This window comes from Eriocheir sinensis, unplaced genomic scaffold, assembly GCF_024679095.1.
Source record: "Eriocheir sinensis breed Jianghai 21 unplaced genomic scaffold, ASM2467909v1 Scaffold652, whole genome shotgun sequence".
Classification (NCBI taxonomy): Eukaryota; Metazoa; Arthropoda; class Malacostraca; order Decapoda; family Varunidae; genus Eriocheir; species Eriocheir sinensis.
This window is the reverse complement of record NW_026112001.1, coordinates 127,501-148,635: the sequence shown is the minus strand read 5'-3', so window position 1 is coordinate 148,635 and position 21,135 is coordinate 127,501. Positions and strand designations below refer to the sequence as shown.

General features: G+C 45.4%; 1 pseudogene; it reads right to left on the bottom strand.

Annotated features, from left to right (window-relative positions):
- Positions 1–867: 867 nt before the first annotated feature.
- Positions 868–21,135, bottom strand: part of LOC126993662 (peroxidasin homolog pxn-1-like) — a 23,507-nt pseudogene continuing 3,239 nt past the window's right edge.

Genomic DNA, 21,135 nt, shown 5'->3' with positions numbered 1-21,135 from the left:
TGACTGAAATGAAGTCTTGGGGAGGATGAGGATGAGGAAGAGGAGGATGATGATGAGGAGGAGGAGGAGAAGGAGGAGGAAATAAAAATATGGAATAGAAAAAAAGTTTGAATGAGAAAAAGGAGGAGGAGGAGGAGGAGGAGGAGGAGGAGGAAAGAAAAATATGGAATAGAAAAAAAGTTTGAATGAGAAAAAGGAGGAGGAGGTGGAGGAGGAGGAGGAGGAAAGAAAACTATGGAGATGAACAAATAGTTTGAATGAGAAAAAGGAGGAGGAGGAGGAGGAAAGAAAAATATGGAATAGAAAAAAAGTTTGAATGAGAAAAAGGAGGAGGAGGAGGAGGAGGAGGAGGAGGAGGAAAGAAAACTATGTAGATGAAAAAAAAGTTTGAATGAGAAAAAGGAGAAGGAGGAGGAGGAGGAGGAAAGAAAAATATGGAAAAGAAAAAAAAAGTTTGAATGAGAAAAAGGAGGAGGAGGAGGAGGAGGAGGAAGAGGAAAAAAGGAGGAAGGAGGAGAAGAAGGCTTGTGAGTGCGTGAGTGCGTGCGTGCGGGTGAAAGTCATATTCCGAACCTAACATGAAAAATGAGTGCGTAGGATCACCACAACCTCTTCTAACCCCCACACAAAAAATGAGTGCATTCGTGAGTGAGTGAGTGTGTGCTTTCGTGAGTGAGTGCGTGTGTGAGTGCGTGTGGGTCAAGTTACTCACGTTTCTTCCACAGCTGCCGTTCGTGTTGCCTCATAAACCCCCAAGCCTTGACACCCGCGCTAAAGCAATCCGTCAGAAGCTCCTCGGCCTCCCACATAACCCTCGGACTCAACTTCAAGTCCTCACTCCCCAGTGCCTGACCCCTGCCCACCAGCGCTTGCATGAGGTCATGGGTCACGCGTTGGCCCCCCCAGGTCGGGCGTTGCGTCCTGGGGTGTCCGCTTGGGGTCAGTCTGGGTCAGGAGTTAGTCTGTCGCTTCGTTCTGGGTCTTGGGTCAGTTGGTGTGTGTGCTAGAAGGTGTTAGTGGCAGTCAGTCAGAGAGAGAGAGGAACATGTGTTAAGGGAGTTGTGTGTATTTACCTAGTTGTATTTACCTAGTTGTATTTACCTAGTTGTAGCTGTAGTTGTAGGCCTTGGCTTTACGCTTGTGTGGTTCCGTCTCCGTATCTATGGAGTGGGTGTGTGTATGTGTGTGTGTGACCTACCATGTGTAAAGGGTAGAGTGTGTTCGGTGTGTGCGTTAGGGTGTGCCTGCAAGCTAGTCTTCACGGCATCTGTTAATTACACCTCGGACTTCGCTGAACACGCTATACTGTGATTTATACCTGATTTTTAAGTGTTATATTTGTGTTTATTATGGGATTATTATGTTCCAGTGTGTGTCAGTGTTAAGTTGGGCTCCATGGCTACACACACACACACACACACACACAAACACACACACACACACACACACGATCACTAGTCATGTCAGCATAGTTCTGTAGATTTCGATAGGCCTTTTCCATAACACACACACACACACACACACACACACACACGATCACTAGTCATGTCAGCATAGTTCTGTATATTTCGATAGGCCTTTTCCATAAGTAAACACACACACACACACACACACACACACACACACACACACACACACGCACCAATCACTAGTCATGTCAGTATAGGCCTCCCCATAGGCTCACAAGATGGTCAGAGAAAAAAATAATAATAATAATGTCAGTCAAAGTAGGTCATTGTGTGTATTTGGGGTCATCCTAGGTCACTCCCCCCTCCCCTCCATCCTTCCCCCCCCTGTACTGACCTCACTATCATCATCATCATCATCATTATATTTCATCCATACCTATAGATACGTAAATCTCTCTCTCTCTCTCACACACACACACACACACACACACAGAAATATACAGGCTTAGAAATATTAACCGATGAAATTAAAATAAAAAAGAAAACACACACACACACACACACACACACACACACACACAGAAATATACACTTAGAAATATTAACCGTTGAAATTAAAATAAAAAAGAAAACACACACACACACACAGGCACACACGGGCACACACACACACACACACACACACACACACGCCAACACTCACGTGCTTCCCAGAGGTTCCACTCGGAGTCCCTCATGCTGGTGATGTCGCGCTTGGCCCTCTCAATGCTCTCCTGAAGCATCTTGGCGGGAATGATGAAGTTGGGGCTGGCGGTCTTCCACTTCTTCAGGTCCACACCCTTGATATTCTTCCCCTGACAGGCCATTGGGGCATTCCTGTGCGTGGAGAGCTTGGTTAACTATCGCCTGGTTCTCTGTCTGTCTGCCTAGCTACCCGTGCCTTCCCCAACCAAAGCCATCCCCTCATAGTGACAATATAAAAACTTGTGAACGTAAGGAGTCTGCAAAAGGCCATTGGGGCGTTCCTGTGCGTGGAAAGCTTGGTTAATTATTGCCTGGTTCTCTGTCTGTCTGCCTAGCTACCCGTGCCTTCCCTAACCAAAGCCATCCCCTCGTGGTGACAATATAAGAACTTGAGGACGTAAGGAGTCTGCAAGAGGCCATTGGGGCGTTGATTAGGGTTGAGAACTTGGTTAACTATCACCTGGTCCTCTGTCTGTCTGCCTAGCTACCCGTGCCTTCCCTAACCAAAGCCATCCCCTCATAGTGACAATATAAAAACTTGAGAACATAAGGAGGCTGCAAGAGGCCATTGGGGCATTCCTGTGCGTGGAAAGCTTGGTTAATTATTGCCTGGTCCTCTATCTGTCTGCCTAGCTACCCGTCCCTTCCCTAACCAAAGCCATCCCCTCGTAGTGACAATATAAGAACTTGTGAACGTAAGGAGTCTGCAAGAGGCCATTGGTGCATTGCTGTGGGTGGAGAACTTGGTTAACTATCACCTGGTCCTCTGTCTGTCTGCCTAGCTATCCGTCCCTTCCATAACCAAAGACTTTCCCTCGTAGTGACAATATAAGAACTTGTGAACGTAAGGAGTCTGCAAGAGGCTATTGGTGCACTGCTGTGGGTGGAGAACTTGGTTAACTATCACCTGGTCCTCAGTCTGTCTGTCCAGCTATCCGTCCCTTCCTTAACCCAAAACATTCCCTCATAATGGCAACACATGCGTAGACGTAACACATAGCTCGTCACATAAACACACACACACGCATCTATCCAACATTCACGTTCTATCTATCTATGTAACTATTTTCAAACTGGTGATCTGGCGCTCTGAGATGCTTAAGAATACAAGCTGAAAACTATCGTAAACACACTCATTAAAACAGCACATACTGACTCATACAGAACCTCATAGTTTGACCGTCATTCTCATACTTACAGGAAGGAATCAGCCTCCAGCATGACCTTGGGCTGGACGTGCTGGAGCTTGTCGCTGTTGTCGCAGATCACACGTCCCAGGCTGGTCTTGCGGAGCTCGTAAAGTTGTTCTGAAAGTGTTTATTGAACGTACGTGAGCCAAAAATTGACTTGGTATATCTTTAAACACTATCTAGATATATGTTATTGGTGACGCAGGAAAATATTTAGGTTGGTAATCTTAACCCGGTAGCAGCGACGGGCCAAATTTGTGTCTTTACCGTGTAGCAGCGACGGGCCAAATTTGTGGCTTTACCGTGTAGCAGCGACAGGCCAAATTTGTGTCTTTACCGTAGCAGCGACGGTACACATTTGTGGCTTTGCCGTGTAGCAGCGACGGGCCAAATTTGTGGTTTACCGTGTAGCAGCGTCGGGCCATTTTTGTGGCTTTACCGTGGAGCAGCGACGGGCCAAATTTGTGTCTTTACCGTGGAGCAGCGACGGGCCAAATTTGTCTTTACCGTGTAGCAGCGACGGGCCAAATTTGTGGCTTTACCGTGTAGCAGCGACGGGCCAAATTTGTGTCTTTACCGTGTAGCAGCGACGGGCCAAATTTGTGGCTTTACCGTGTAGCAGCGACGGGCCAAATTTGTGTCTTTACCGTGTAGCAGCGACAGGCCAAATTTGTGTCTTTACCGTGTAGCAGCGACGGGCCAAATTTGTGTCTTTACCGTGTAGCAGCGATGGGCCAAATTTGTGTCTTTACCGTGTAGCAGCGACGGGCCAAATTTGTGGCTTTACCGTGTAGCAGCAACGGGCCAAATTTATGCCATGATGTAACACCCCCCAAAAGATGATACATAAACTGATCACAAATGCTTTGATATATATTATGAAATGGTTTGTATGGATCATGATTTTCCTCATTTTTCTTGCTTAGAAGGACTATTAAGAAACATGATACCCGCTGATACCGGGTTAAACACTTCTCTAAACACACACACACACACACACACACACTCAGACCGATGCTTAATTTACGATGTTTTTGTTTGTATCTATCTATATGATGTTTTGATAGCAATAAATATTTACTTACTAACACACCGACGTAAGTGTTAACATTCAACACTCCCTGAACGTGCATGTACGTTCGCAAGAGAGGCATACATAGCCGACTCCTATAGATCTGGACCTCCTCTTTATAGTGGTGTTTTTGGTTTCTAGCTGTGATGAATAGTTTTTGAGATACAGAGGTTAAAAGAGACCCCCCATTGGACAGACCAACTGCACCCAAGGGGATAGTCGCGTCCGCACCGCGCGCAAGGAAAGGGTTAAACACCTCTTCCTCACCCTATAGAAAGGAAGGTCATGCACTGTCACCCCTTCCTCACCCTATAGAAAGGAAAGTCATGCATTGTCACCCCTTCACTCTTGTCACCCCTTTAAACACCCCTTCCTCACCCTATAGAAAGGAAAGTCTCACATTCTGTCACCCCTTCACTCTTGTCACCCCTTTAAACACCCCTTCCTCACCCTATAGAAAGGAAAGTCATGCACTGTCACCCCTTCACTCCTGTCACACCTTTAAACACCCCTTCCTCACCCTATAGAAAGGAAAGTCATGCATTGTCACCCCTTCACTCTTGTCACCCTTCCTCACCCCCCTATAGCAAGGACAAACACATATCTCTCACCCCTCCACTCTTGTCACCCCTTCCTCACCCCCCACACATCACTCACCCCTTCACTCTTGTCACCCCTTCCTCACCCCCCACACATCTCTCACCCCTTCACTCTTGTCACCCTTCCTCACCCCCCACACATCACTCACCCCTTCACTCTTGTCACCCCTTCCTCACCCCCCACACATCTCTCACCCCTTCACTCTTGTCACCCTTCCTCACCCCCACTGTCACCCCTCCACTCTTGTCACCCTTCCTAACCCCCCACACATCACTCACCCCTTCACTCTTGTCACCCTTCCTCACCCCACACATCACTCACCCCTTCACTCTTGTCACCCTTCCTAACCCCCCACACATCACTCACCCTTCACTCTTGTCACCCTTCCTCACCCCCACACATCACTCACCCCTTCACTCTGTCACCCTTCCTCACCCCCCACATCACTCACCCCTTCACTTGTCACCCTTCCTAACCCCCCACACATCACTCACCCCTTCACTCGTCACCCTTCCTCACCCCCCACACATCTCTCACCCCTCCACTCTTGTCACCCTTCCTCACCCCCCACACATCTCTCACCCCTTCACTGTCACCCTTCCTCACCCCCACACATCACTCACCCCTCCACTCTTGTCACCCTTCCTAAACCCCCACACATCACTCACCCCTTCACTCGTCACCCTTCCTCACCCCCCACACATCTCTCACCCTCCACTCTTGTCACCCTTCCTCACCCTATAGCAAGGACAAACACATATCTCTCACCCTTTCACTCTTGTCACCCCTTCCTCACCCCCCACACATATCTCTCACCCCTACACTCTTGTCACCCTTCCTCACCCCCCACACATCTCTCACCCTAAAAGGAAAGTCACTCTTGTCACCCTTCCTCACCCCCACATATCTCTCACCCTTCACTCTTGTCACCTTCCTCACCCCCACACATCTCTCACCCTAGAAAGGAAAGTCACTCTTGTCACCCTTCCTCACCCTATAGCAAGGACAAACACATTCTCACCCTTCACTCTTGTCACCCCTTCCTCACCCCTACACATCTCTCACCCTTCACTCTTGTCACCCTTCCTCACCCCCTATAGCAAGGAACAAACACATCTCTCACCCTTCACTCTTGTCACCCTTCCTTCTCCCCCCACACATCACTCACCCCTTCACTCTTGTCACCCTTCCTCACCCCCCACACATCACTCACCCTTCACTCTTGTCACCCTTCCTCACCCCCACACATCACTCACCCCTTCACTCTTGCCACCCATCCTCACCCCCATAGCAAGGACAAACACATATCTCTCACCCTTCACTCTTGTCACCCTTCCTCCCTCTAGCAAGGAAAACACACACATCACTCACCCTTCCTTGGTACAGGTGCACATGACACAGGGTGATATGCGCTGGCTGCCCTGATGTCAATATTAGTCTTGCTGACCCCACATGACACACGCTCCTTCCACAGCTCCAGGTTGATCCCCAGGTCACAGGCGGGACACACGAGGGTTCCTGAAACATCAATGGGATCATCACTGTGTCTGGTTGGTGTGATGAGAAGTTTCAACCTCCCATGTTGACAATTTCAGAGGTCAAAATGAGGTTAACTGGGTTCTCATGTCTGTGTTTTGGGGTTCCTGGTACAGAGAAAGGGTCAACTACCACTGGTCATAAAACTCCCCTGGAAATGCCCTGAACTCGTATGAAAGCCTAGTCAAAATACACGTGTTGGTCATAAAACTCCCCTGAAATGCCCTGAACTCGTATGAAAGCCTAGTCAAATATATGTGTTCTTAGGTTCTTAGTACAGATGAAGGGTCATACTACCACCAGGGTCATAAAACTACCCCTGGAAATGCCCTGAACTCCTAGGAAAGTCTTGTCAAATATATTTCTTAGGTTCACAGTACAGATGGAGGTTCATACTACTACCAGGGTCATGAAACTACCCCTGGAAATGCCCTGAACTCCAAGGAGAGTCTTGTCAAATATATTTCTTAGGTTCACAGTACAGATGGAGGTTCATACTACTACCAGGGTCATGAAACTACCCCTGGAAATGCCCTGAACTCCTAGGAAAGTCTTGTCAAATATATTTCTTAGGTTCACAGTACAGATGAAGGTTCAAACTACCACCAGGGTCATAAAACTACCACCGGAAATGCCCCAAACTCCTATGAAAGTCTTGTCAGATATGTTTCTCAGATTCATGGTACAGAGGAAGGTTCAAACTACCACTGGGGTCATAAAAATACCCCTGAAAATGCCTACAACTCATACGAAAGCCTAGTCAAATATATATAAGTTTTACCTGACTTCTGCACATTGAACAGAAAAAACACCCAAGAAAACCCAGATAATCTTCTCTGTGGACTTGGGAAACAGTTGTAATGTGAGCCTGTGACCTTTAACAATACTGACCTAACCCCCAAACAGTCTCACTTACAGGAAGGGGTCAGGAAGGTCAAAGACGGACCGCTGCTCACTCTCCACATTATCACAGTTATCGCAGAGCATCTTGGCAAGCGTGACCTGCAAGAATTACACACGTTAGAATTATTACTTACGACACAAGCAAAGAACTTATTGACAGACTGGTAGAAAACACTCATTCAGACTTACATAGAGATTTAGTATACTTATTAATACACACACTCACACTATATAAGGAAGGAAAGGACTTAGAACTTATTGATAGACTTTGCAAGGAAAAAACTCATACTAACATAGAGATTTAGTATACTTATTAATACACACACTCACACTATATAAGGAAGGAAAGGACTTAGAACTTATTGATAGACTTTGCAAGGAAAAAACTCACACTAACATAGAGACTTAGTAGACATATTAACACACACATACACTCACACTATATAAGGAAGGAAAGGACTTAGAACTTATTGATAGACTTTGCAAGGAAAAAACTCATACTAACATAGAGAGGAGGAAAGGAGGGAGAGAGAGAGGAGGAAGAGAGGGAGGAAGAGAAGGTGAGGAAAGAAATGAAGAAAGGTTGAGAAAGGAAGGAGAATACAAAGAAAATAAGAAAAAAGAAAAAAAATTACGTACGCAATTTGACCGAGACTCACCTCAGGAGAGAGAGAGAGAGAGAGAGAGAGAGAGAGAGAGAGAGAGAGAGAGAGAGAGAGAGAGAGAGAGAGAGAGAGAGAGAGAGGGCGTGGTTTGTGAGGAGATTTAGAGAGAGAGAGGTTTTTTTGTGTTGAGAGAGAGAGAGAGAGAGAGAGAGAGAGAGAGAGAGAGAGAGAGAGAGAGAGAGAGAGAGAATTTATTGAGAAGGAAGAGGATTTATTGAGGAGAGAGTAGATTTATTGAGGGGAGAGAGAGAGAGAGAGAGAGAGAGAGAGAGAGAGAGAGAGAGAGAGAGAGAGAGAGAGAGAGAGAGAGAGAGAGAGAGAGATAATTTATTGAGAAGGGAGAGGATTTATTGAGGAGACAGAGTAGATTTATTGAGAGAGAGAGAGAGAGAGAGAGAGAGAGAGAGAGAGAGAGAGAGAGAGAGAGGCCTCTTCTTGTCTTCGAGAGAGAGAGAGAGAGAACACACATGACAGAGGAGGAAAAATGAACATATGAGAGGAAAGTCTGAAATTTGAGGAAGACAAGGAGGAAGGAACCCAGCCTTGAGTGTGTACTGCTTAAGGCCGACTGATTCAAGGTACGTCCCAAACTTTCTTTCTGAGATTGAAGAGATCTATGAGGTCCAGCCTCTTCCCTGAGGTAGTCCTCAATATGCGTCGTAACCTGCCGAGGGGAGATGGAAGAGAAGGAGAGAGTGAGCTGTGTTAGAATCTGAACAGAGGAGGATGAACAACTTGCCATACGAGGACAGACTCAAGCATTTAAATCTGCACTCTCTGGGTTAGCTATTGTGTGTAACCAAAACGACACTTCTATCATGTATTTGAGGTGTATTTTACGTCATAAGGAGGTCAGAGTTTTATTTCAAAGAGCGCAAGTCACCCTCAAGCTTTACGTAGCACTAGTTAGCCATCAAGCCCAGTGCCTCTTAAGCTTAGTGCCCCTTGAACATAGTGCCCTACAACCCTTAGTGGCACCCTAGAGGCTCTCACCTTCATAGTGTCCCTCTGGCAGCAGGTTAAGACCATACAGGTTGACTGCGTTCCATCCCAGGACTCTTGGCAGCCACTCATTGTACGTCACATGTTGGTTGATGGCCGTCACGATCCGCCGAGCGTTCTGGAAGAGCTGCTCGTCGCTCCAGTGCTTGTTGAGGCGCTTGACCTCCCCAGCGACGCGGTTGTGCTCACGCATCATGAGGGTGTGAAGCGCGGTGAGACCTGGCTGCTCAGAGGCCGAGTGTCGCCTGGGAGAAAAAGTACAACAAGAAAAATAAAGATTGGATTAAAAAGAAGAAGATGAAGAATTAGAGGAAAAAAAGGAAGAAGAATTAGAGGCAGAAAAGGAAGAAAAAGAAGAATTAGGGGAAGAAAAAGAAGAAGAAAAAGAAGAAGAAAAGAGTTAAAGGAAGAAAAAGAAGAAAAATAACTAGAGGAAGAAAAAAAAATTATTAAAAGAAGAAAAAAGGAAGAAGAAAAGAATTAGAGGAAGAAGAAGAAGAAGAAAATAATTAGAGGAAGTAAAAGAAGAAGAAGAATTAGAAGAAGAAAAGGACAAGAAAAAGAAGAATTAGAGGAAGAAAAGAAGAAAAAGAAGAAGAAAAAGAATTAGAGGAAGAAAAAGAAGACGAAAAAGAATTAGAGGAAGAAAAAGAAGAAGAAGAAGAATTAGAGAAAGAAAAAGAAGAAGAAAAAGAATTAGAGGAAGAAAAAGAAGAAGAAAAGAATTAAAGGAAGAAAAAGAAGAAAATAATTAGAAGAAAAAGGACAAGAAAAATAATTAGAAGAAGAAAAAGAAGAAGAAAAATAATTAAGAGGAAGAAAAGTGTGTTCTGTGTATAGTGCCAAGGGTCGTGTGTAGTGCCAAGGGTGTTCTGTATAGTGCCAGGCTGTTCTATAGTGCCAAGGGTCGTGTGTAGTGCCAAGGGTGTTCTGTATAGTGCCAAGATGTTCTATAGTGCCAAGGGTGTTCTGTATAGTGCCAAGCTGTTGTATATAGTGCCAAGATGCAGTGTGTAGTATCAGGGTGTTCTATAGTGCCAATGGTGTTGTGTATTGCCAGGGTGTGTATGGCACTCTCTGGGGACCTACCTCCTATGAAACACCTTCCTGATGGCGCCTGGCACTCATGATTCTCCTGCTCAGTGGGCAGCAGCAGCTTGCCTCTCAAGGGGTTAGGAGTGCCACGCAGCTTGCCATCCTGTAGAGTGACAATGGTGATATTAGTCTCTCTCTCTCTCTCTCTCTCTCTCTCTCTCTCTCTCCTTTCCTTTCCTTCTCTTCTCATTTTTTCTCTCTCTCTCTCTCTCTCTCTCTCTCTCTCTCTTAACTCCAATACTAATATTAATACTACTACTACTAAATAATAATAATAACAATAACAATAACAAACCCTCACCGTTATCATTCTCAGCTGTCTCTGTTCACACTTGTCTGAGCCATAGGTGTGTGAGGCGTCCACAAATGCAGCGACCTGGTTCATCTGCTCTCGGTAACCTGGGTCAAGAAAGGTCAAGGAGAGAGAGAGAGAGAGAGAGAGAGAGAGAGAGAGAGAGAGAGAGAGAGAGAGAGAGAGAGAGAGAGAGAAATATAAAAAGAAAACAATGTAAACACACACACACACACACATACACACACACAGACACACACACACAGACACACATACACACACACAGACACACACACACATACACATACGATTTATGATTTCAAGACCAGCTTAGATAATGGTTAAGTTAAGTTAGGGTAAGTTAGGTACACACACACACACACACACACACACACACACATACCTAGAGTCAGCTGTCCCGGCATGGAGCGCGTCAGAGGGATACAGAAAGGCTGCCCTGAGGAGATATTGACTGGTGGAAAGAACGGGTCATTGGAGGGAAGGGAAGCACTCGGGGTGAACCGTCTGGGGTGAGTCGCAGCGCCGGCAGTCAAGAATGGAGTCCTGGAACCCTGCAGAGAGAGAGAAAGGGAGAGAGAGAGAAGGAGAGAGGGAGAGAGAGAGGTCAGATATATATAAAACAGAGAGACATAGATATAGCCAAGGTATTTAAGTTATGCAATTGGAAAACTGTCTTAAATATGTTAGCAATAAACCATTACTTACACACACACACACACACACACACACACACACACACACACACACACAGACATTGATATAGCCAAGGTATTTAAGTTATGCAATTGGAAAACTGTCTTAAATATGTTAGCAATAAACCATTACTTACACACACACACACACACACACACACACACACACACACACACACACACACACACACACACAGACATTGATATAGCCAAGGTATTTAAGTTATGCAATTGGAAAACTGTCTTAAATATGTTAGCAATAAACCATTACTTACACACACACACACACACACACACACACACACACACACACACACACACACACACACACAGACATTGATATAGCCAAGATATTTAAAGTTATACAATTGGAAAACTCTCTTAAATATGTTAGCAATAAACCATTACTTACTTACACACACACACACACACACACACACACCTACCTTTGTTGATGGGCGTGAAGATGATGTCATGGTCGATAAGCTGCCCCCATTGCATGACCATGAGGGTGTAGCGAACATGAGGAGCCGAGACATCGTTGTGCATGATCGTAGAGATTAGCTGAGGGGAGGGAAGCGGCTGACCTGTGATTGACGTAGCTCGGGGTTTTGATAGACCTGGAAATGGAGGTAGAATAGTGGGGTTAGTAGTAGTAGTAGTAGTAGTAGTAGTAGTAGTAGTAGTAGTAGTAGTAGTGGCTTAGATAGGCCTGGAAATAGGGGAATAGTTGTTGTAGTAATGGTAGTAGTTGTAGTAGTAGTAGTAATGGTATTATTATTATTATTATTAGTAGTAGTAGTAGTAGTAGTAGTAGTAGTAGTAGTAGTAGTGGTTATAATTTGTTTGTCTATACATATACACATACATGCATTCTCTCTCTCTCTCTCTCTCATTTTCTTTCATTTTTCTTTCCCTTCTCTTCTCTTCTCTTCCCTTCCCTTCCCTTCCCTTCTCTTCTCTTCTCTTCTCTTACGTAATCCTCATCTAACTTAACCTCTTCACTACGAGCTGTCAAATCGCGCGCCCTTCCCATATCCGAGTTGGCCGCGCGCGGCTGTTTCAAACGTGTCTAGAGAAATATGTTCAGTTCAAGGCCACTTTGTATCGCAAAGAGTCAAACTAACGTACATTGTCATATACCATTAGAAAGCTGAGGAAATTTTCTATGTGATGATAATAAGTAAACTTTGATTACTGTAAATAAGAGAAAGTAATTACGAGAAGAATACGGGCAACCACATGCTGTGGAAGATATAGTCACGTTTTATTTGTCTAGCTTTCACTCGCTGTGGCTAATTTGACACTGAAAATTGTTTGCAACTCTTAGGAAAACAGTGTGTGTGTGTGTGTGTGTGTGTGTGTGTGTGTGTGTGTGTGTGTGTGTGTGTGGTCTACAAGGGCAAAACAGGCAGCCAAGGCAAGATGAGATACCCAGAGTGGGAAAGATATGAGTTACCCCGCCAGGAGTACATGTAGTAGAAAACGGCCCATTAGCTTATTATGGGGAGGTATACTATTTTATTTGTTACATAAATTTTGGCACTTATTTCTTTCTTTATTATGTAAGACAAATAGACAACAGAATTTTGTTTCTTTTACATTTCATAATGTATTCAGTACGAATGACTTTCCCCAAGAAAACTGAATTCGTGTATCCTGTGTAGAAAAAAGAGAGAGAGAGAGAGAGAGAGAGACCGTTGTCTGATATACATACATACATATACGCAGACAGGCAGGTATAGGTATATGCATTCTCTCTCTCTCTCTCTCTCTCTCTCTCTCAGAGGTAGAGAGGAGAGTGATCGAGGGATCGGGAAAGGGGAGGGGAGATAAGTAATGACAAAGGCGCGCGCGGGTGTGTGGGGGGAGGGGGGAAGGTCTTATCGGTGTAAACACGGATGGTGTGTGTGTGTGTGTGTGTGTGTGTGTGTGTGTGTGAGAGAGAGAGAGAGAGAGAGATTTTGATTTGAACTTTTATTCACCAAGACAAATACAAATGAGAGCCCTGTGCAAGGGAAAAATTCGGAAGGGGGAGCGCGTCCCGCCCCGTTGCCCTAATTGCCTTCAGGAGCACAACGCCTGGAGTGGGTGATGCCCCATGCGTCCTGACGCCCGCCGCTCACGGGACGTGGTGCCTGCTCGGGCTCCCCCTGCTCCGCCACCCGGCACCGAGGAAACCTTCCCTTATCGCAGTGGCCCGTCCCAGGTCACTCCTCACGCCGACCCCGTGGATTCCGCAGGTAGGCGTGACTCCACGGCCTTCTCGGCCCCATCTCGACCCGACACCCACCAGGCCTTCCCCACCTGCCACCTCCGCTCCTCCGACCCTCTCCTTGCCCCACTCACCCAGCCCAGCCGCACCGCCGCTCCTCGTCACCCCCGCCCTCCACCCCCACCTGTCTCCAGCAGGGTGGAGGGTGATGTCGCTGCATTACGGGCAGAGGTGCTGCATCTGCGTGCGTCTCACGCCACCCTACGGCGGGAGTATCAGGACCTTCGCCTGCGCGCGAGAGAGAGAGAGAGAGAGAGAGAGATAGTGAGATAGAGAGACAGACAGTGAGAGATTTATGTTGGTTTCATAATTACCTTTTGTTTTAGTTCCTTATGAAAATGATCCCGTATTTTGCTCGGGCAGAAAACGGTAGAAAACGACAAGCCTGTTTTATTATATGGACAGCAATTTTTTTTCTCAAACACACACACACACACACACACACACACACACACACATGACACGCAATTGTTGTGTGTGTGTGTGTGTGTGTGTGTGTGTGTGTGTGTGTGTGTGTTTACAGTTACATATATGCGTATCGTATTTTCCTGCCAGCTCCATTCTCTCTCTCTCTCTCTCTCTCTCTCTCTCTCTCTCTCTCTCTCTCTCTGTGTGTGTGTGTGTGTGTGTGTGTGTGTGTGTAATTCAACCATGGACTTGATCACTTGCTGGATTCGCGATCGCCAGCTTTACCCTTTATGGAATGAGCTTAGAGCTCATTACCTCCGATTTTCGGGTAACGCTGAGACTTATACACAACACACACCCTCCCCCTTGTTCAGGGGGGAAGAGTAACCTTCGCAGATTAGCGGAAAATCTTATTTTTCAAGAAAAAAAAATTACAAGCGAGGATTCGAACCCTTGATCTTACATGATGGCACGAGCCAAGATAGAGGTTTCTTGTACGTGTATAACTCTCGACCCGACTGTCGTGGTAAAAAACGACTCATGCCAAAATAAAGGCGGCAGGCTCGTCGATATTAGTGCCCGTCTATGTATAGTAACCTCCATAGGAGACTCGATTTCGGGTCATATAAAGCCCGGCGCGTGGGTCATCTTACCTACTAAGCCATGACGCCCTAATTCTCCGGAGAGCTGAGTCAACTCTACAGTTAGCGTAAAATTGCTATAGCTTATTCTCCCCGTGAGATAGAACGCGAGAGAGAGAGACACACACACATCTGGGTTTGATTTTTCTCCGAGCTAGCGAACTGCGTCATCAAGTATTGAGGTACACACACACACACACACAGACTGAGAGAGAGAGAGAGAGAGAGAGAATGGTATTAGTCTATGAACTATATTCATTTATTTCTCATTTTCATATTGTACACAACTACACACACACACACACACACACACACGAGATTGTTGTGGGAAGGAGGAGCCGCTGAAGTTGACCCAAGTTAGGGGACACGGACACACGGTGTAGGCCTATAGTTGTATTGAGGGGAGACAGTGGGGGCAGAGGTCGAGTGATAAGCGCTAGGGTCAACTTGCCCCGTTTGGGAAGGATCAGATTTGAGACAGACAGCAGCAGAGTTGGACAGCACTGCCAAGTCAGCTATGGAGTCCTCAAGTGACGAAGATTTTGTTCCCGATTTTGAGGATTACGACAGCGATGACGACTTGTCAGAGGAATCTGAGGACGACGAAGAGATCAGTGATACTGAAGCCAGAGAAATGGAGGGAGGATGGAGGCTCATTGCTGACATATTCAATGACAGTCGTGAAGACCCGCTGCCTGAATATATGAGTAATCAGTGTGGCATACGTGCAGCTCATGAACATCAATTTACAAGTGCTAGTGGTGCATTCAAACAGTTCCTTGACAAAGACATAATAGGGAAGCTGTGTGAGTGGGCCAACAAGCGAGCTACAATGTTTTTTACTGAACATCCTGAAAAATGGGCAAAGTGAACTCAGTGAAGTGGAAGAGAGTGACAGAAAATGATATGTACTCTTTTATAGCCCTATTGATTACCATGGGACTAGTGAAGCTCCCAGTGATGGCACAGTATTGGAGGAAGGATTGGTTAGTGTGTGGGCCGCCTGTTTTTTGCAAGGAGGTCATGAGTAGAGATAGATTTTTTAGCATCCTAAAGTTTCTGCGTTTTCACCTCCAGAAACGTGGAAAAAATAAACCACAGACCAGAATTGAGCCATTCCTTTCCATGCTTCGCGACAAGTGCAAGGCCATACTTGAACCTGGCAAACATGTGGCTGTTGATGAGGCTTTACTGCTCTGGAAAGGAAGACTAGGGTTCAGACAATATATCAAGTCCAAGAGAGCCAGGTTTGGACTGAAAATATTTGTGCTGTGCCCCTCTGACCCTAACTGGCAAGGATTTTCTTGGAACTTTGAGCTCTATTATGGAAAAAACTCATATCAGTTTGATGATCCAGGAGCAGAAATCCTCTCAAAATCAGAAAAAATTGTTGTATACATGATGTCAGGGCTGCTTGATGAGGGACGCCACGTTGTTACTGACAACTGGTATACGAGCTTGAGGTTGGCAACCTACCTTGAGGACAGAAACACCACTATCACCGGTGTAGTGAGAAGCGGGAGAGGCCCCCCAAGAGAAATAAGCCAGCTTCCCCTAGAAAAACACCAGGCAATCTTTGCAAGGAAAGGCAATGTTCTGATTGTGAGATGGGAGGATAAAAAAGACATAACAGTCTTGACCACAAAATACAAGGCTGATATGGTAGAAAGAGTGAGGGAGCACTTTGGACACCAGCCAGTGTTTTACAACAAGCCCCTCCACATAGATAAATATAATAAAATGATGGGAAGTGTGGACAAGGCTGACCAGTTTCTTGAGCCATATGCTTCTGAACGTAAGAGCTTGGCTTGGTTCAAGAAATTAGGAATTCATTTTTTTTTTGCGGATTGCCCTAAATGCATATCTTGCATGGAAAAATAAGACCAACTCCACAGCAGGATTCATGCCCTTCTTAGAAACTGTAGCAAGAGAACTCTTGCTAGAGCACAACCCAGGAGCATCAGTCTTTTCTAAGAAAGAGGAGAAAAAGAAAGCCACCATCACTTCACACCATTTTGTCAAATGGGAAAAAATTGGCAAAAGAAAAAGATGTAGGATGTGTCACCCGGTAAGAAGAGACACCCCCTACTTCTGTCCAGGCTGTCCTGAGAAGCCTGGTTTGTGTTCCATGAAACACTTCAACGAGTGGCACGATCAAGAGGGTGTGCCACAGAGCGAAGCAAGACAACAAGGGGCAGAAAGAGTGACAACAGCGAGGCAAGTCAGCAAGGATGGGAATGAAGCAGCAACACCAAGTACAAGTGAAGCGACACCTACCACCCCTACACCAACCTCTCGTGATCCATCACCAACCTCTCGTGATCCTACACCAACCTCTCGTGATCTACCCTCTACTAGTCGTGATCCAGCACCAAGCACTAGTGACAACAGACCAGAGGGAATCACAAAGAGGAAAAGTACAAGAGCAAGAGGAAAGACAAGCACCAAGAGAAGGAAAGAGTAGATAAGGAATATGGTTGTCTGGAATTGGAGAGTGAGGAAGAGGTCCACCCCTGGATAATATAAAACCTCATATCGATGAAAATTCCAGGCGATAACCACCAGGGGTGATGGATTTGTGTATGCGTATGTTTACACCAACACAATCCAGGCAAAGACCTATCTTACTGTAAAGTTCTCGTGATAAAATAAGGATGGGGAGGGGTGTGCGATAGGGAAGGAAAACAGGAAATAGGAGGGAGGTTCTCTCTCTCTCTCTCTCTCTCTCTCTCTCTCTCTCTCTCTCTCTCGCTCGCTCGCTCTCTATATATATCGTGTGTATTCGTGCGGTCAAACTCAATCAATATAAAACTCACCATATATTTTTGTTTAGTGATTTTGATAAGTCATTTCGCCTGGATTCACTGATCATGTCGCACTTTGACTTTTTCATAAGAAAATGTATGGGGAGGTAATTCATGAGCGAAAATGGATAACACTACGGTATCTGGGAGGAGACGTTATCGCCACCCACATGGGAGATATTTGCTTAGCCCCTTCCCTTTCCGCGGATGGGAGGGAGAGATGAAGACCAGTGTATGTGCGTAGAATATGCGATGTTGTTATCCGCTACATTATACTACAATATTTTGGCAATAAGTGAAATAACAATAGTTATAACTCCTGCGTACCAGAGCTATAATAATAAAGAACGAAAGCAAAACACGACAGCTGCCAAACATTTTGCTTTTGTCATACTTTTCTTCTGAATGTTTGTGAGGAGGAGGCGAGAGAAAAGAGCAAGATGCAAGATAACGAAGGGTGAAGGGAATATAACAAATAGGGAGGGACTGGTTGAAAATGAGGTATATAAATAATGTTCATCATAGCAGAACAGTTTCGTACAATGAAGCAGAGATGTATTGTTGGTGCAAGACTGAAATAGTTTCAAATGAAATACAAACACACTCTCTCTCTCTCTCTCTCTCTCTCTCTCTCTCTCTCTCTCTCTCTCTCTCTCTCTCTCTCTCTCTCTCTCTCTCAGTAGCAAGTTCATGTTCCTCCTTCTCCTCCTCCCCCACATGTCATCGCCCTAGCTTACATCATGCACTCTCGGACCTCCCTTACCCCCATCTTTCCGGTGACTAATAGGTGATTTTCTATAACATTTTTCTACATACAATGCATGCATAATGCAGTGTCTTGGAACACACACACACACACACACACAAACACACACACACACACACACTCACACACACACTCATACACACACACACCTGCACACGGTAGTCTCGCCACTCATGGCAGGTCAATGCCCAGCGTAATAAAAGGCGGTGGCACGTCCTGGAAGAGTCACATCAACAGCAGCAGCAGAGCTGCTCGAAGCTCTGATGCTCTGTTGCTGCTGCTGATGTTGTATATAAAGATTTATCCCCTAGTATCACTAGGGGACACGGGCCTTAGTCCGAAGACGGCCCGTAAGCAGTGCCAAAAATGCTCTCTCCTGGCGTGGAGGAGCACGGGCTTACCCTACTGGCAGCTGTTGTTGTTGGTGCTGATAAAAATAATTATCAGTTATCTTTTCCTCTCCCCTGTGATAATTTTCTCTCTCTCTCTCTCTCTCTCTCTCTCTCTCTCTCTCTCTCTCTCTCTCTCTCTCTCTCTCTCTCTCTCTCTCTCGGAAAGGAAGTACCTGGTAAAGGAGGCATGACGTATAGGGGTATGGAGAAATAAGGAACATAAGTGATGAAAAGAATAAAATACAGTAACTCAGTCTCAAAAGTTTCCGGGAAACGCATAGGACGGTAGAAGACAAGGCTTACCAGACCAAAAACTCAGAGACTTGTGATAATATCCTATACGATAAGGAGAGAGAGAGAGAGAGAGAGAGAGAGAGAGAGAGAGAGAGAGAGATAAATTAGTTTACCAAAAATGAACGGGATAGACGCTTTTTCTGCTGTTTGTGACCTACATCTATCAGGGAGAGGGAACGAGAGAATAGAATCAAAACATTACTTACAGATGTAGCTTTATATCTTATGCCAAATTTTGACAAAAAGTAACCGTCGTAGCTCAGTGATACAGCGTGCAACTCTGTTGCTTTGCGTTGATGATGCCCACCCAATCTCCTTGCTGGGGATCGAACTCGAGTCTCTCCCGTGCGAATTGAGCACGCTGCCCACTGAGCTACGGCGGCTTCTACGTGTTTGAGTCACAGCTTCAACATATATCTTACTTCCCCCTCTCTCTCTCTCTCTCTCTCTCTCTCTCTCTCTCTCTCTCTCTCTCTTAGAGGTAGAGAGAGAGAGAGGGGGAAGGGGATGGAATGGGAGTGTGAGAGGTTAGGGGAGGGGGAGAAGTGATGACAGAGGCTGGGATCTGTGTGTGTGTGTGTGTGTGTGTATGTTTTTCGGGGCTGCCTGAGAGAGAGAGAGAGAGAGAGGGGATGTGAACAAACACGCAACAGATTTACAGTAGCTACTAGTCCTTTACGTGATAATGTGAATTCATATAGGGTGAAAGAAATAGGATAGAAAAAACAGAGAAAGGTATGATTAGACGATGCTTCTCAAAATAATTTTGCTGCAGGTGAATCCCATTATAAAATAGTCTACCATAAAGCCATGCCTTTATGGCCATTTTCTTTGGTTGTCATCTCCAGAAAACGTATGGATGGATAACCACGTTTTTATTGTGGGTGACTTACAACTGCCTGGCCGTAAATTGAAGATTCTCTCTCTCTCTCTCTCTCTCTCTCTCTCTCTCTCTCTCTCATTTCATAATAACAGAGAAAAGGAAAAAATAAAAGCAAAAACAGATGAGAGGAGCAGGGAAGGGAGGGGCGAAGAATTATTATGTTGATACATGACGTACCAAAAGTGCGAGGATGTACTGCATGGCAGCTTTGTGGGCGAGATAATTCCACACTCACAAGTATCATTTTTCCCTCACTTTATTTGTGTTATTTCGTGATAGAAACCAAGGATATTTGACTACCAGTGGCAGAAACCGTCTGCAAAGATCCACTATGAGTGCGTGAAATTCCCTCATATTCTGACATTAGAAAAATATTTGGAGGATCGTAAAACACCGTATCATATCCGGCCATCATTCTGAAAGATCTCGTACTATACCCGAGAAGAAATAAAACACACACTGGCTGAAATGACCATGACGCAGTATACGCGTCACTCGGATATGCTACGAGAGACGAAATGACGCGTATACTGCGTCATCGGATGCAAGGGGTTAACACACACACAGACGCAGACACACACAGACACAACCCACCCTCACACACACACACACTCACCACCTTCATAGGAGGGCCTCAACAGACGACTCTTGGCCCGGAATGACTTGCTGAAGGACGGGAAATTCAGGTTATTGCACCATCCTGTCACCGTACGGAATCGTGGTGTATGGTCGCAAGGCAGGTCTGGTCGTCACACTCAAACACACTGGGGATTTCCATGATGTCGCTCACGTCAATGTTTGCCAACACTTCCATCAGGTCGAGGACGTTGCTTGGTGACCCGGATTCAGTGTCCTTCAGCTGGCGGTCAGCTGCGCGTGTTTTTCGTGCCCTTATGCTGTCTGACCTGTGGGATGGAAGGGGGAAAGACGGGTCAGTTAGTTGTCAGGTCGTGAGAAATGACCTACGTAATGACCTGACCTGACCTGAAGAATGTTAATAGGAATGAAAAAAAAGACAGGAATATAAGGAAAATAAGAAAAGAAAATGAAAGAAAACAATAATAATAATAATAATAATAATATTAATAACATAAAGAATTAAGGAAGAAGGAACAGAAGAAGAGGAAGAATACCAATAAAAAGAACAATACAAAGAATAAGAGAAGAGAAGAGAAGAGAAGAGAAAAGAAGAGCCAGTAGTGGTTTGAGGTCATGTTTGAGGTTTGGTAAATACCCGACTCATTGCTAAGGGTCTGGTAAGGCTGGGAAGGACTATATGGCAGGTCAGGTTAGGTTAAGTAAGGTTAGGTAAGGTTAGGTAAGGTTAGGGAAGGTTAGGTTAGGTAAGGTTAGGATAGGATAGGATAGGATAGGATAGGTTAGGTTAGGTTAGGTAAGGTAAGGTAAGGTTAGGTAAGGTAAGGTTAGGATAGGTTAGATTAGGATAGGTT